The following is an 18,241-nucleotide window of genomic DNA, read 5'->3' on the forward strand; positions in this document are numbered from 1 at the left end:
CCCTTTTAGCTCAGTAATGAAGTCACTCCTGAGGTTCACCCTTCAGCCAAAGATTACACAGGCCCCAAAACAGAATAAGACTAAAGGAGCACAACACCCCAGGGGCAAGGACTAGAAGGCAGGAGGGAGACAGGAAAGCTGGTAACAGGGAACCCAAGGTCAAGAAGGGAGAATGTTGGCATGTCATCGGGTTGGTAACCAATGTCATAAAACAATATGTGTACTAACTGTTTAATAAGAAGCTAGTTTGTTCTGTAAACCTTTATCTAAAGTACAATTAAAAGAAAAAAATCCTTCCAGCCTCCTCTGTATCACAGAATGATTTCTGGGAGTCCTCAGATGTTCGATCCTATCCCCTACCTAATACCACCAATTCCTGCCCCCTGGAAGTTTCAGGACTTATCCAGCTGTTTTTCTCTCTCTCTTCTCCCCATCTCTGTCCATTTTCTTCATCTTAAAGCATCTGATAAGCATCTCTATCATTTTCTTTATGTTCATCCCTGCTTCAGCCTGTCCCTCTCATCATTTTTGTTTTAGGTTTCTGTTATTCTCAGGGTCTTTTTGCCTCTACCTCTGTCTCCCCGTGTTTTACCCTTTCATCGTTCTCAATTTCTTGGTCAGTCTCCATTTTTCTGTCTCTGGCCTCACTTTCTCCCCAGCTGCTGCAAAGTCATAAACCCAGCCGGCCCTGCACCAGGCAGCCGCCAATCACTGGGCTCCAGGAGTTGGTGGGAGGGGGCAGCAGAGAGATGGGGGGATGGAAAAGCTGGGGCGCTGCTGCTACAACAGGGGAGGGAAGAGAAGCAGAAAAGAGCAAAGAGATGCCCCTCCCAGCAGGCAACCACTGTTGCCTCCACAGCCGATGTCTAGACCCCTTTCCTGCAGAAGCAGACACCTGGGCCCTCTTTCTGTTGTGAGGCAGGGTACGTGGATCCCTCCCCTATACTCCCCAAAACATGATTTCTCATCCAAAACCACTGATTACAGATCACTCCAAGAGAGACTTCCCCGAAGATGAGGGAGATAAAAGACCCCGAGGGTCTGAGGATGCCTGGGACAGAGGCTACGTGGACCTTGGGACAGAAAAAGGGTGGTCAGGACAGCATGTAGTGAAGGCTGCTGAGAAGTAATAGGTATTAGGGGGGACTAAGAAGAGGGAGAGTCCTAATTGCCCCAGGCTGAAACAAAAGGTTGAGCACTCCAGGCTTATTTCCAGTTCCCTGGCCATTCCTAAAGCAGGATTGATCACCAAAATTCCTGGTCCCCAGTCTAGGCTGAGGAGCCCCAGTGGCGCAGTGGTTAAGCGCTCATCTGCTAACAGAAAGGTCGTCAGTTTGAACCCACCAGCCACTCCGACGCAAAAAGATGTGACAGTCTGCTTCTGTAAAGATTACAGACTTGGAAACCCTATGCAGGGGTGGATTAACCAATAAACACAGTATGCTCCAGCTTACAGTAAGCAAGGTAGGCACAGGCTTAGTTGCGTTTACTTGCTAATCTGTTGTGAACAATTTCACATGGGTCTGTGGTGAACACCAGGTGAAACTGTGCACTACAGATTAGTAAGTAAGCACAATTAAGTCCGTGCCTACCTTGCTTATTAGGTAGTCCTTCCCCACTATGGGGCTGTTCTACTCTGTCCCAAAGGGTCACTGTGAGTCGGAATCGACTCGACAGCAATGGGTTTTGAGGTTTGGAAGTCTAGGTTGGGGTTGGACAGTTTAGGGTGCTACATAAGGGGCTACTACCCAGCACATCGTTAGACACCTACAGACTCTGGGGGCTTGAGAGGGGAAGGCAAGAAAGGGGAGGGGTTAGTGAGAAACCTTAGAGAAGAGCAGAAGAGAAGGAACATTTTGGTCCTGCTGGGGCAGAAGGAGACAGGCCCAGCAAGTGGTAATTCCTGGTGTGCCAGCGACCCCTGCTGGCTGCACGCACCACTGTCTACAGAGGAGAAGGGAGAGCCTACCAGTGTGAGTCCTGGTGCACGTAGGATGTGATACTGTGTTATGTGAGTGTGTCACTGTACAACACTGACAGTGCATGCAGCACTGCCCATGATTATACGTGGGCACCCCTGGGTGAAGGCAGTATTGTGACCCAGCACAACAGCCACAAAGTCTCTGAACTCTTGACTCTTCTGTGGAGCCTGGGTATCTGGAAGGTGAAGTCTTTGAGTCCAGTATATCTCCTTACTAGTGTCACATCAGTAGTATAGGTCCACTGAGTAAGGCCCTGCTGGGGTCAAAGTAAAAATAACCAGTCTGTGTTTAGGAGAAAGAGTGTGAGCTTTGGAATCAGACTTACCTGGGTTAAAATCCTGATCCTCTGGTTACTAGCTATATGATCTTAGGCAAGTGACTTAACTTCTTTGAGCCCAATCTCCTCACCTATTAGGGCATAAAAATGCCCACCTCACACGGTAATTGTGAGTGTTGAGCACAATGCCTGGCAACGGTCAACATTAACAGATGCTAATTTTCTGCCTCCTTCTTCCTTTGTCTACCTCCCACCCAGAGGGCAGGGATTTCAAAAGGCAAATAAACTGGGGATGATATTGACAACGATGATGGCGGTGGTTTATATTTACATCACTCATGCAAATCATTTTAAACATATTCTTAATACACTACTTTTTTCCTTTTTATTAGCCAAGCAGATCATGATCATGTTTTATTGGGACAGAAATATCCTGAGGTTATGGCAGGTATCTAGAAGGACAGCCTTATGAAGTGATAACAAGGCATGACAAATCTTTATTTATTGTGATACATTTTCATTCCTCAGGTTAATCAGAAATTACCCATTAGAACAAGGGCTTAAGATAAGTACATGACAGTCATCTGTGGAGATCAAATCTCCTGATTTTCCAATGAGTATCTAATTGTTATTGCTGTTGTGTGGGGAGGATTAATGCTTAGATTGAATGGGTCTTAAAACATTAGAATAAGTCAAGGAGATATGACAGGTAGTTAGAAATAGTACATTCTGAAATTAAAGAGAAGAAGGATTTCAGTTCCACCGAAGAACATTCTAACCCCTACAGCTGTCCAGTGACAGGGGCAGACTGTTTATAGAGTTCCGATTCAGCAGGAGTATTCAAGCAGAAGCTGGCTGACTCCCTAGCAAGGATACTGTGAAAGAGACTCAGGCTGCAGACGGGGATTGGATAAGAGACTCTTTGAGGTCCCTCCACAAACACACTTGAGTGTATGATAAATACTTAATTTGGTAGAAGTGTTGTTTCAAATGGCATTACAGCCCTATCCATGGCCAATGGTTGTCACCATGGGGAGGAAGGGGGGTAGTAACTAAACTGTATTCTTTTCCCCTCTGAGACGTTGTTCTTCTCAGGGAACAGCAAGATTCCAAGATCTTTCCCTCTGTAGCTATCCCTACATTTCTCTTGATTTCTTCAGCAATCACCGCCCCCACTTTTTTTTTCTTGGCTTCATAGTATCCATCTCCAAGTACCTTAAAGAAAGCCTTACTTAGAAAAAGGGTTTTCTTCATCCTTCAGTTTTCTACTTCAAAGAGGAGGGAGGTAGGGTGGGAGGCATGGAGGGAACAAAGATTTGTTGAGTTCTTACTAAGCACAAATCAAAACTAAACTCCTTGCTGTCTAGGCGATTCTGACTCATAGCAACCCTATAGGACAGAGTAGAACTGTCCCATAGGGTTTCCAAAGCTGTAATCTTTACAGAAACAGACTGCCACATCTTTCTCCCTTGGAGTGGCTAGTGGGTTTGAACTACCGACCTTTTGATTAGCAGCCAAACTCTTAACCACTGCACCACCAGGGTTCCTTCCTATTAAGTACAGACACTTTAATTTTTGCATTTGATTAAGAGAGGCGTATATCTGCTTTCATGAAGGTAAATATGTATGTATATATTGTTTTGTCCATGTTAATGTAAACGTGGATGAATCTGTAGGAATTCTTTGCCATTCAGGCCTCTCTGAGGGATCTTGGTATTTAGCTGCCTATAAGGGAATCTGTGTGCATCTCCTCTAAGGATTTCAATACCTCCCATGTATACACAGACAAGCTAGGAGTTATTCTTCTGGCTTTGGGGTTTTTGTGCATGATCTCAGGTTTGTCTGTCCCTATCCCAGGCACAAGTGTGTTGACACATCAAGACTCATCTGCATTGCATTTCCCATCTCAGTCACAGCGCGTGCAGATCCATGCGCCCAGCCTGCCCCACGTGAAGCCATGGGTGTCCTGCAGCCCCTCCTCCCATCTCTGTGAAAAGTCCTTGGCACCCTCCCCTCCTGGCCACCCCCACTCCCCACTTTCCATGCCAGGAGAGATCTAATTACACAGAAATTAGTACAGAGAAGGATCGTTTGCTTTTATGGCATCAGTGCCGGGGCAGCTGTAAATCTGGAGCTGCTGCAGCTGCCTCTGGGCACTGTGCAGGCTATAGGGGGGCTCTCACCTCCACACCCCCTCTTAGTTCCATTTCTGTGCAGCTTTCTGGGCTTCTACTCCCACCCAGGATCCCAGAAACCTATTAGGTACCCATCTTGGGGTGGGAGGGGGCATGAAAGGGGAGGGGGTGGTTAATCAAAAGATGACACACAGTAGGTGCTCAATAAATGTTCACTGGATGGCTGAATGATTAGAGAGGGGTGAATCCTAACAATGCTAACCAATCAATGCCCATCTATCCAGGCCGAATGGCCAAAGCATGAATATTCCTAGAAAAATTTCTCTCAGAATCTGTTAAGTACTTAACAGTTTTCCCCCACTTTCTTATGAACCCAGATGAAGTATGTCATACTCAAAATGTATGCGGAATCAGTCTTCCTGGCTTCTACTTTAGAGACCCTGAACTCCTTCTCAGGCAACATTGGCTAGTAGAGATGGCCCAGGGTTCAGGTCTTGATTCTTCTGTTTACTAGCTAAGTGACCCTGGGTACTTCTCCCACCTCTCCCCACTGCCTGAACCTTGGTTTCTTCATCATGAAATAGAGGTCATGAAACCTAAGTCTCAGATTGTCGTGAGAGGTCAATAAGAAAGCACTAGATCGACAGGAAAGTGCTCCACTAATTCTTGTTACCATCACTCTTAATGTCTTGCTAGCTAACATTTCCATTTCCCCACCACTACGTCCACCTCCTCTCCCCCATCACCCTTAACCTAGCCTTTATCCCAACCAACCCCTCTCAAGGATCATCATACACTTTGGGGCAATAAAATATGCAGACAGGTGTGCCCAACCTGGAAGGAATGTTTCTTCATTTCAAGAGTCTCATCAGAAGCCCGGGTTGAAGACAGGTGACTCCAACAATCCCTGGACACCTGGGGATAGTGCTTCACCCATAGCCAACTTTCTCCAAGCTCCTAACTTGGCAGTGATTATTTTGATCTTCTTTATTTTCATGGAGGGTATGAATTTGGGGGTACTAGAGGATCTTGTAAATAACTGCATAGAAAAAATCAAAGACTTGGGAAATTATAAGGGAGCAGAAGCAGGAATGGGGCTGCAGAGCAAGATCAAGGAGCCCTTTAGGGAGTAGCAGTGACAGAAGTCAAATGTTCAGGCTCCCAACTTCCTGCCAACACAGTCTCCAAACCCAAGGACTTCAGCTCTTCTCCCTCTTGTCCTCTCCTACTCTAATTTCTCCAGCCCAGGACCCTGAGCCAGGAATTCCTGACTAACCCTATGTGGATACCCTGGACAGCTCTAAGCAGTATGTAGGTCAGGAAAGGAGAGCCAAAAAAAGGAAGCGATGCACCCCCTTCCCCAACCTCAGCCTGCCCAGATCTCCAAGCACCATTTGGGCAGGACCCCCTGTTCCCACCAGTCAGGGGCAGGAGGAAGCTGAGGCTCGTCGTCTGCGTCCGGTCTCTCACTCCCTGATCGGCGTCCAAGGGAGGGTGAGGATTTGGCGTGAAGGGCAGAGCGGCTGGGGGATCTCTGCCCCCCCCCCACTCCCACCCCCAGCCCCAACTCAGGCTGCAGTCTCTCCTCGTTGTAGCAGAGCGAGAGCAAAGGGACGGGCAGTAAAGATGAGTGATGGCGCGGAGACAAGCAGAAATACACCATCATGAAAATGCTAATGACTCCTTGCTCTCTTTCTTTATGGTTGGAGTAATACAGACTTCAATCATAAAAACAATCTCCCAACATTTTAATGGGCTCCATCATGCCCGCACTTGTCGGTATATTTGAAGAATAAATCACCCTCCCCGCTCGGAATGAATTCGCTGTCAAACTCGGTTCCCTCGGAGAAAATGGATGGGGAGAGAGGATGGAGTTTTTCTGTTCTTTTTTTGGGGGGGGCGGGGGGGGTCCTCTCCCCCTCTAACACCCTCCTAAACTGGGCATTAGGTTGTTGTGGGAGACGCCTCCTGCATTCTGGGTGGGAGGAGGTGGCTGTCGGAGATTTGAGAAGCTGAGCCCGACCCGAGGGTTTGGGGGAACAAGGAGCAAAGACTGAGGAACTCTACACGGGAAGAAGCTGCACCTTGGGTGGACGGAGAAGACAGAAAGGGGCAGGGGCAGTGGTAGCATTGGAGGGAAGGGGCAAAATCTTGATATTGAACCGAAAGAATGCTAAGAAGATGCAAAGAGCATGCAAATCTACATTATTTCTACGTTATTGGGTCAGATTCCTTTCAGACTGGGCCCAACGCAAAGGCACAGAAGGAAAAGGGAAAAGTTCGCGAGATCTCTTCGGGGGAAAAGGAGGAAGAAGCAAGGAGTCCTGGCTCTGAGCTAGCAGGCTTCGGTGCAGTAAGCCACAAGTCCAAGCCGCTGAGAAAGGGGTGAGGCGGGGGCTGAGAGTCCAGGGTAATTCTCATTTCCATACAGGTGGCCGTCAGCCAATGAAAACTTGGAATGCGCGTACTGCAAGCAGCCAATCCCAGTTAAAGATGAGCCAAGCAAGCCGGCTTAATGGCATCTTGATTGGTTGGGATGTTGCTAGGCAGAAATAGGGTTCTGGAGAGTCAAGCGGGCAAGGCTGGTAGATATGAAAATACCTGGAAACCTAGACGCCTCGATTGACATTTTACTTCCCCGGCTCCTTCATTCTTAAAGGATTGATGAGGTCAGGGAATGACTCTTCCCTTCCTCCTCCTCTTGAGTGGGATCCAGTCAAATAATTATCATGATACCCCAAAAGCCCTCAGAGAAATCTTGAAAAGGCACTTGGAGGATCTTTTAATCCGAAAAATCCCTAGAGGGTATTTCAACCTCACCTAGGGTCTTCACACTCAGAAAGTCCTCCCTGAGGCCTACCTTCAAACCTTCCAGCTGAAAGTTAGGGCCAATTTTCTCTGACATATGTATAATATGCTCAGGAAATGGAGAACTCTTGCCCCACATTCTCTCTTCATACCGCTTATCTCAAAGCGCATATCTGGCCCCACCGCACGACCCAAGGGTGCCCCGCAAGACCCTGTGAGAGGTCAAGATGGCCATAATCTTCTCGCAAAGGTTTGCATAGTGGCGCTTCCAAACCTGCTACTTGGGAGCCTTCGTTTGCATTAATCCTATTACCCTCGGCCAAAGCACCCAGCCCCGGCTCCTCTCCCTGCCACCCAGCATCTGCAGTTCCTCTCCCTCCGCCTTCTCGCCCTCCACACCCGACCCTTCTCTCACCAGCCAGCCCGTTCCCACCGCGGCGCTCCCCCGCCTGCAGTCCCCCCTGCTGGGGACAGAGTCCCGAGCCTCCCGCGACTCCTGAGTCACTGCCTCCCGGGAGGTCTGAGGGGGGCGGTGGTGGGAGAGGCGGGGGCTGCCGCCTGGAGCTACGAACCCGCAGGTCTGAACTAGACAGTCCGCGAACAATATGCCACCATTTAAACCTGAAAGCGCGCCAGCCGCCGATTGTGATGTTAATTCGGAGATGATTTAGGGGGGCGGGCCGGAGGGGGGGACCGGCTGCCTCTCTGTCAAAGTGCTATCCGGGGGCTTAATATTTGTAATTGAAGCTGATGAGGACTCCGTCTCTGTTTCCACTGATAAAAAAAGGCAGGGAGGGAAAGAGCAACTAAATTATGCGGCCAGGAGAAAAACATGATTAATCAAAGGTTTGAACTGTCGCCGTATTCGAGGCCCAGTAAATCTCGCCCGGCCGGGGCCTGCGGAGGCCGGAGGATAAATCTGAGCCGCCCGGTGTTTGCCGCCCCTTTCTATTTGCCTCTAGGTTCGCACGTCAATTAATTCGGTAACTGGATTTGAAGCGATGTCAGGAGATTATTGAGGGGGAGCCGGGAGGAGCGGGTGTGAAGGAAGGGGCCTGGGGATGGCGAGGGAGGAGACCAGAGCCAAAGGGATCGAGTGGTGGAGGGACCCGGAAAGACAGAGCCGGCAGAGGAGTTGGACCTGACCAGGGGGCGCCTTCACCCAGCTCGCCACGGCTTGCAGGCAAAAGACCCCGGGAAAGGTGGCTGGGCTGTACCTTACCCTAAACTACGATTCCCTTCCCACCCCTCCATATACACCCTCGAAGAAGCTTTCCCAAATTCTCCCGTCTAAATCTTGCCCTTGCGCGGCTAATGATTCTGTAAAATAACAAGATCAAATTGAAGACCCGGGAAGGTGGTGAGGGCAGGGACACAAAGGCTGTCCTGCCAGGCTGCCTGGTGTTGAAGAAGCCATAGGAAGGACACCAGCAGGCACCTCAGCTGAGGCCTCAGCCAGAGGCTGCCCCGGTGAGAACAGAACACATAGCCCACCTTTGATATGCAGAAGAGGGAGGCTAAGGCGGGGAGAGCTGAGTCAAATAACCACCTGAGGGGTGCAGCAAACAAATTTTATTTACCTATACCAACTTAAAACACTGACTGATGCCGGCCAACCCTGCACACTTGTTCTGATAATTATCATCCTTTGTCTGCATATGAGGGAGGCTAAGTCCCATCTACGAAGGGACAAAATGGAGGATTTGGGCAGCTTTGGCCCTTGCCTGTCCTTTCATGTTACCTAGTCTCAATCTCTTGAAGGTGTCCTTCCAGCTCCACATTAAAAAATGGATTGGACCTGCCACCTGCCTTTCGATCATAACCTGGTTTTAGGTATATGTTCTCTGAATGGGCCTTTGATAGTAAGCATCCTATATACTAGGAAATATTGTCATTTAAGAAAACACTGGTGGCGTAGTGGTTAAAAGATACGGTTGCCAACCAAAAGTTCTCGGCAGTTTGAATCCACTGGACGCTCCTTGGAAACCCTATGGATGCAGTTCTACTCTGCCCTATAGGGTTGCTATGAGTGGGAATCGACTCGATGGCAATGGGGACTTGGGTATTCTCATTTAAACCTAGGTACTGAGGAATGGAGTCATCTGAAAAAATCAGGGTTGGTTAGAGGCCCTTCTTCTGCAGCTTTCTCTATACTCCCCATCAGCCAAGCCTTTTACAAAGCCATCAAAGACTTCACGCATAACCTCTCAAAAAAGGACACCCATCTTATGAATGACAGACAAGCTGCCCTTGATACCTCAGGGAGATGAAAGATGAGATTTAGGGGATCACCACCAGATTTTCCACAGGCTAAGGCTGGTGAAAAGAGAACTAGACTTGGATTCAGAAGAATTAGCTTTAACCAGTGTTGTCACTTACTAGTTATATAATCAGAAGATGTTGAAGACCAGAGACCTGAATTGACTTTTGAATTGACTTTCACAGTGAGTGAATGGCAGGGCCAGCTCAAGAACTCAGTTCTCCACTCTTCCAATTCATTGTCTAGACAGCATGGTGTGAAGTCAAACTGCCTGGGTTCAAATCCTCATGCTATAACTTACTAGGTTTGCCTCAGTTTCCTCTTCAGTAAAGTGGGGATAATAAATAGTACCTAGTTCATAGGGTTGTTGTTAGAATTTAGTTAATTCATGTAAAGAAATCAGTACAATGTCTGGCACATAAGAAGTACTCAATAATAGCTGTTTTTATTATGATGAATGTAGTTCTCATAACTCATTAACCTGAATGACACAAATTGGCAAAAGGTATTCACCAATGCCTGTAAAATGATTCATGACTTAATCACTAGGTCCTAAAGAAAGGAATGAACACCGCCTTGAAAAGATAATAGGCTCTCTCTGCCTTGATGATTCTAAAGACCACTTCTGCCCACAAACCAGTCTTACATCTTTAAGTCTGCAGGAACTAGGTTCATATAGGAGGGATACACCTGGAACAGCTGTACCAGTGGCTAGTTAATTTGGTTGTTTCATTTGTTTATTGAATGGCTAGTTGAGAAGGAGCATGGTTCATCAATCCATCAAACCTATATTGAGTGCCCATTATATGCTCAACACTTTTATAGGCATTTATCAAACCATTAGTCCATTACATTATTAGCGCCTCTAGTGAAGAGGAGATATATAGGTAAATACAAAATCATTCATCTTTGCATCCCCACTACCTAACATAGTTTCAGGCACACAGGAACTCAATAAATGTATGTTGAATGAACACATAGACATCGTACGTAGTCCCTGCCCTTAATAAGCTTAGACTCTAGTTGAGAAGAAGAGATTGGCACACATGAAAGAGTAAGAGAATAATACAAGACAGTAAACATATTAAGACAATAAATTCTAGGTGATATAGACTAGGAAGAGCTCAGTGGAAGGGCTAAGGGGCCGTGGTCAGGGATGCTAACATGGAAGGAGTCAGATTAGAATAATGAGAGAATTTAGAATAGCTGGGAAGGTGAGAGAAAAGCCTTCCAGACTGCAAGAGCAGCAAGAGTGACAGCAGGTGGTAAGAATCTATACATATGCAGGAACAAAGATAAGAGAGTCAGTCTGTGTGTTTGAAAGACAGAACCCGTATGCGTGTGTAACCGTGTGTTTCTCTGACCATATTACTGGTCACCAAGAAATGATGCCTGGATTTTGTATTAGATTATACACACTTTTTCTTCCCTTTTCTTAACCTGAAAACCAAGAATTAAAACAGTAACCAGCTGCTACCCTCAGCAAAACAAACAGATTGTAAAAGCAATTACGCCATTACCATTTCTCATTTATCTACGTACAAGACAGCTTACTGTTACTCTTTCTCCCACATGGTCCCAGCCTGAGCTGGGATTATTACTGCCTAGATTATTACTGTCTGCTTTATAAACTCCTTTTTCCCAGACCCACTCCTGCAAGGCAGCTTTACCTAAAAAAGCTTCATATTTTTTCCCCAGCCTCCATGGTTCCTTTGAGGGAAGGATGGTGGTAAATGGAAAGGAAACCAATGTGAACTGAATGGTGGTTATTAAATACCTGGTGTCTACACATATTAGCTTATTTAATTCTCACAATAACCCTGTGAGATGGGTATTATTATCCCATTTTATAAGTAAGGAAGTTGAAGGTCAGGGAGGCTGCCCAGGGTCAAAGAAGAGTAAGGGATTTGAACCAGGTCTATATGATTTCAGAGCTCATGTCCTTAGAACTAGGAAGAGGGCCTCTACCCTGTGCATCTGTTTTAGACAGCCTCCTCCTCCTCCACAGCGAGGAGCACTTAAAGTCAAGGGGATGAGCCTACCCAGAGCAGCAGAGCTCATGCTTCCCTCCTCCTAGACCACACTCCTGGTACCCAGGACACCAGGATCCCCTGCCAAGAGCCCTGAGCCCATTTCTAAACCTATATTACAAACCTGCACAGACCTCTTCCTGGGGTCCAATCTGCTGAGAGGTATAGACTGAGCTGGGTGCATACCCCTAGTTCTGTTGCCCTATAGTGGATGGAGTTTAGATGTGTGGCTGTGTGCTGAGCATACACTTTTATGTGAGGTCCCTCAGGTAGTGGGATAGAGCTGGGGATGGAAAGAGAAGGGGTCAGGCTAGGGGCTGGAGAAGTCCCAGAATTCTAAATATAAACCTCTAGTTAATATTAAGATATATTTATCAAGATAAGAAGATAGAACATGTTTTATTTAATAGCTGTTAGCTTTGATTTATAACTTTTAAATATTTAGACATTTAGTATGTGGGCCTATATTTTTATCTTGCCCCGAGCCCCATAAATGTTAGGGGTGGGCCTGCTCATCTCACTACAACATTCTGACTTTTTTCCTCCTGCCTTCCAATTCTGTTCTTTATGCTAGAAAGCCTTCAGACTTGCACACCAAGCAATTCCCATCTCTTCATTCTCAGAGCTTCCCACATCTACTTTTCACCTGAAATCTTTTTATCCACCTGAAACCTTTTCAGCTTACTGCAAAGGGAGGTGATTTCTTCTCCTCTGCCATGGGTTTTCTGGTTTGCCTTTCACAGCTGCCATGGCTTCTGCTATTTCCAACCTGAAGAAGATGTAACTAACTTACAGTGCATACCTGTCGTCATTTTGATGTCTGTCCTGCTGTTCTTCTGTCATTTATGACCTCTATGTCTGGGAGTCTTCAGGCCACTTATAGCATTCATTAATGGCTCCCTTGAACCACAGCCCTGTGTTAGCTTCTGTGGAGAGATATTGGGAAAGACGCTTGTTCTTAGATGAGCTTAGGTGATACCTGAGGTGAGACATAATACATAAGGCAGGGCCTAGTGGCTCAGGCAGGGTTGGAAAAATAAGGACAGAACCATGGGTCTCTAGATGATAGTTTCAATTTTATTTTAGGGGGGAGAGAATGGAAGGAGTAAAGCCCAGAGAAAAGGTTAGACTTATGGCAGGGTCATCATGTGCAGGACCAAGTTTAGAGGAGGGTCAGCCTAGGGCGTAAGACTCCTAGGTTGTACAGCCTACTGGGATGATTCCTAGAATGTAGAGATAGAAGACCAGGTTTGAGAGAGAGAGCATAGCACCACCCAGTGACCTAGGCTAGAAAACTGAGCAACATTTTTATCTCTCCCTTCTGCTTCATACCCCACACCATCAATCACTGAGGCCTGTTAGCTCTTCCTTCTAAACCTCTCTGAGCTGTACCTACTTCTCTTGATCCTCACTATCAGCCCAGAACTCAGGCTACCACCATTTCCCACCCGGATTGTGACAACAGCCTCCTGTGATTGCTCTCCCTGCCAATAGTCCCTCTCATCCATTCTCCATGCTAGAGCCAGAATGATCTTTCTAAAATGCAAATCTGAGCCTCTTACTCTCCTGCTTAAACCTTATAAAGACTCATCGCTGCTTTCTGGATAAAACCCAAATACTTCAACTTGATGCTCAAGATCTTCAGAATCTAGCTACTACCAACCAGTCTCACCCCTCTGCACTGTGCTGCATCCACAACTGTACATTCTGGCCACATTGAATTACTTCCCTTTGGTAGAAGAGACTACTTAATCCCTCACTTCCAAGCCTTTGTACTTATTGCTCCTTCTCTACGGAGGAACATCCTTTCACTCCTCACTATACTGGTCCTTCAAGTGTCTTGTAGATGTCACCTCCTCCTGGAAGCCTTCTTTGACTACCATTTCTCAAGATTAGGATGCATGTCCTTCCTATGTGCTCCCAGTGCTTACCCCTCTTAAAACACTTATCATACTATGTTGTAATTATTTGTCTTTTTAAATCTCTGTGTCCTCTGCTAAACTCTAAACTTTCTAAGGGCGAAGAGACTATCTCATTCACTGTTCAATCATTCGCAGAATTTTTGTTGCGAGCCTAGTAAGCGCCAGCCACTGTTCTAAATGCTGGGAATACAGTGGTGAACAAGGTCCCTGCTCTTGTGGAGTTTATCTTTTAGTGGGGAAAAAAAAGCAATAAAAAATAAAAATGTGATAGGCGCTAAAACAAATAAATAAAGGAGGGTAAGGGGATAAAGAAGGGAAAGTGGTGGCTATTTAGCTACAGTAGTCAGGAAAGGCCTCTCTGAGGAGGCGATATTTGAGGTAAGACCTAAATGAAATGAAAAAGAGTGAGTCAAGGGTTATCTGGGGGAAGAGTGTCCCAGGCAGAATGAACAGCAAGGGCCCTGAGTGGGAACAAGCTAGGGCCCTGGTGCCTCTGAGCATCAGTAGGAGCCTAGCTAGCTGGACCCTGGAATTTTTTCTAAGAGTACTGAAAAGCCATTGTGAAGTTTTAAGCAAAGAAGTAGCATGATCTACATTTCAAAAGATCACTTTATCTACTTACAGTGTGAAGAATAGATGGTGAGGAGACCAGATTGGAAGCAGGGAGACCAGTTAGGAGACTTTTAATAGTGGTCCAGCAAGAAATATCAGTGGCTTGGACTACAGTAGATGTTAGAAATGGTGTTACTACTACCCGTTGCCTTTGAGTTGATTCCAACTCATAGCGACCCCATAGGAGAGAGTGGAACTGCCCCAGAGGGTTTCCAAGGAGCGGCTGGCTGGTGGATTTGAACTGCTGACCTTCTGGTTAGCAGCTGAGCTCTTAACCACTGTGCCACCAGGGCTCCTAGAAATGGAGAGGGGTTGGAAAATGGGGGATATATTTGTATTCTTAGTGCCTAGCATGATGTCTGGCTAGACATTCAATAGACATTTGATGAATGAATTAAGAATTAATTAATCCAACCAAATGAGAACTCTGCTGGAGCTGAAATCATCCATCCTTTAAGCCTCTGCTAAAATCGCAACCCCTCTTCAAACTGGAGTAGATAGCTGCCACTAACAAAAGATTAGTACTAGAATATATACATTTGTTAATTCTTAAAAATCAGTAGGGAGATGACAAACAACCCAATAGGAAAATGGGCAAAAGATATATACATGAACAGGCATTTCACAGAAGAGGAAACATGAATGGCCAATAAATATCTGAAAAGATGCTCAACCTCATTAATAATCAGGGAAATACAATCCAAACCACCATGAAATTCCATTTAATACCTAACAGATTGACTAAATACCAAATGTTAACAAGGATGTGACAGCAACAGAAACTCATATACTTTGGTAAGCATAAATATTGGAAAACAAATTGACATTATCTCAAAAAGTTGAAGATATTCATATCTACAACCCAGCAATTCTCTTTTATATCCTGAAGAAACTCTGACCCATGTATATAGGGAGGCAGGTAAAGAAATGTTCAAAGCAGCATTGTTTGAAGGGCAAAAAAAAACCTGAAAACAACCTAAATATTCATTGACATGGGAATTAATCAATAATTGGTGGGTTACTATACATCAGTGAAAATAAACAGACTACAGCTACCTACATCAACAAGGAGCCCTGGTGGTGCAATGGTTAAGGTGCAATGGCTAACACGCTCGCTGCTAATGGCAAGGTTGAAGGTTTGAATCCACCAGTGGCTCCGCAGGAGAAAAAAACCTGGCGATCTGCTCTGGTAAAAATTTACAGCCTAGAAAACCCTATGGGGCAGCTTGACTCTGCCCTACAGGGTCACTATGAGTCAGAATCAACTGCATGGCATGCAACACCACCACCTACATCAACATGCTTGAATCTTAGAATGAGAAAAGCAAGCCAAAGAAGTCTACAAACACTCTTAGAATGATTTTTAAAAAAGGAAGGGGGTGGGCAAAATAAATAACATGTGGCAATAATATGAAAAAAAAACAGGAAATGATAAACATAAAATTCAGGAGAATGGAGATGGGGTTACTATAGGAGAGAAGAACATGGGAACCTTCAGTGGTATTGGTAATCTTTTTTTCTTTTCTTAAATTGGGGGAGTGGCTTAATGGGTGTCCATTTTATTATTATACTTCATAATCTATATAAAATATCTCATATGAGAAGGCATGGGTTTTTGTCTTGCTTTGTTTATGCTTGTATTCCCAGCACCTATTTTGGCACATAGTAGGAGCTCAAAAAATATCTGTTAAATAAATATATATTACTTGCATTTGTTTATATGATTCAAATATTTAATAATTTTTTTTAAAGAAGGAAAACACCTAACTTAATCATGGTGTCCCCTTGATCATTCCAGCTGGAAGTCACACTGCCTTCTTAACTCCTATTATCCAAATAATCTATTAAATCCTGCTGCATATTTATAGTTATATGTTTGTGTCTTATCTTTCTTACATTATAAATTTATGAAGACAAAGGATCGTGTTTTCTACTTTTTTATTCCCACTCACAATATGTAGCACAATACTTCGCACATAGTAGATGTTCAATAAATATTTGTTGATTTCTTGAAGTTACAGGAGACAAGGGCAAACCAGGAGGGTCAGATCTATGTTATTTAATATATACTTAAGGCTGAAAGAGAAATTTGTAATCATCTAGTGCATTCCTACATTTTATAGATATGGAAACTGAAGTCCAGAGAGGTGAAGTGATTTTCTCAAAGTCGCATAACTAACAGTATCCCAAAATCTAGGAGTCCCTGGATGATGCAGATGGTTAATGCACCTGACTGGTAACAAAATGTTGGAGGTTCAAGTCCACCCAAAGGTGCCTTGGAAGAAAGGCCTGGTGATCTACTTCTGAAAAAATCAGCCATTGAAAACCCTATGGTGCACAGTTCTCTGACACACATGGGGCTACCATGAGTTGAAATTGACTTGAGGGCAACTGGTACTGGATTTTTATCCCAAAATCCAGACCTCAGATCTTGCTGTGCACAGCTCTTCACAGTATATCACAATACCTTTTATTTTCTGTTTTGTTTGTGTGTCTTCCTTAGTCTGGGAGCCACCAAATGGCAGGGACCAAATCTGTTAACATAGATGCTTAATCATGGCTTCTAGAGAAATATGTAGGATATATACAGATTCATCATACAAATTCAAAGGAACTTAAGATTCTTCCCCAGCAAAAACTTTCTTGGCCATTCTTCTGCTACCAACTTTCCCACTGATCTCCCTCTTACCAGTTGCCATTGAGTCAATTCCAACTCATGGCAACCCCATGTGTTTCTGAGTAGAACTGTTCTCCATAGAGTTTTCATACCTGTGACCTTTTGGAAGCAGATCACCAAACATTTCTTCCAAAGCACCTATTGGTTCATTCAAACCGTCAACCCTTCAATTAGAAGCCAAGAACTTAACTGTTTGCACCACCCGGGCCTGGATGATCAAAAATCCTTTCCCTTCTTCCTTCCCTTTTCTTTCTCTAGAAATGGGGAAGTTAACTGATGGTTCACTGTCCTGCTGTCCTGAGGAACTGATTTAGCAAGAGAAAGTAGAAAGTCCATCAGTCAGTGCCCACCAGTCAATCACAGCCCCAGGAGCTTGAAATTGACAATCACAGATGAACACAGGAGCTCAAGATCTAAGAATAGACCTTATTGGCAGTGCAAAGGTATCATTTCAACTTATGTAAAATTACCTGCTAGCAGAAAGAAAGAGAATCCTGGAAAGTTAACACGGGAAGGAACCTTAGCAATTGGAAACTGGAGCTAGTTAGTAGCAGGGTTGGGACTAGACTCCTAGTCTCCTGCCTCCAAGACAACTGTTCTTTCCATGCACTTGAGGGCAACATAGCATTTCGCAAATACATCATAAACTAACTTCATCTTAAGTCATTAAAAAAAAAAAAAAAACAACAATGTGCGATCCATTCCAACTCATAGTGACCCTGAAGGACAGGGTAGAGCTGCCCCATAGAATTTCCAAGGCTGTGATCCTTACAGAAGCAGAATCGCCAACTTTTCAGTTTAGCAGATGAGCTGCTTAACCACTGTGTAACCAGGACTCCTTATCTTAAGCCTTAAACCCCACCCCCCACCCCCCCAAAAAACACTCATTGCCATCCAGTAGATTCCGACTCATAGCGACCCTATAGGGAATGCAAAATAGATGATTCAAACCGTTCCTCTTCTGTCAGGCAATTTTTTTTTCTTTGTGTTTTTGTTTCTCTTTTTATCCCTCTTAGCCCTGGTGATGCAGTGGTTAAAGAGATGGACTGCTAACTGAAAGGTCGGCAGTTCGAAACCAAAGCGGCTCCTAGGGAGAAAAACATGGCAGTCGGCTTTCTAGAGATTTACAGCCTTGGAAACCCTATGGGGTCGCTATGTGTCAGAATCGACTTGAAGGCAGTAGGCTTGATTTGGAAGTTTCTCTCTGTGAATCCCCCCTCTTTCTCTATTTGAGGTGTCAAATTTGAAGTGTGGCATGCCTGCGTAATTCTCTTGATTCTTCTTCTGTGAACTAGTGTGTTTCCCATCCAAAGGCAAATATGCATAAGCCAATCAAGATTCTTTCTTGGTGACCTTTGTGGATAAGAACATTCAGAATTTCTATATGGAAGATGCTGTACCTCCCTCCTAGCCCATCCAGTCAATTAAAACGAGTCTCTGCCCACCCTCCCCCACCCCACCCCGGGGTCCTTAACCAGTCCTGAGAAAGAAAAGATCAATCTCCTTTCTTCGTCATCACTGTGCAGAGAGGCTGCTAA

This window comes from Trichechus manatus, unplaced genomic scaffold (genome assembly GCF_000243295.1).
Source record: "Trichechus manatus latirostris isolate Lorelei unplaced genomic scaffold, TriManLat1.0 scaffold00027, whole genome shotgun sequence".
Taxonomy (NCBI): domain Eukaryota; kingdom Metazoa; phylum Chordata; class Mammalia; order Sirenia; family Trichechidae; genus Trichechus; species Trichechus manatus.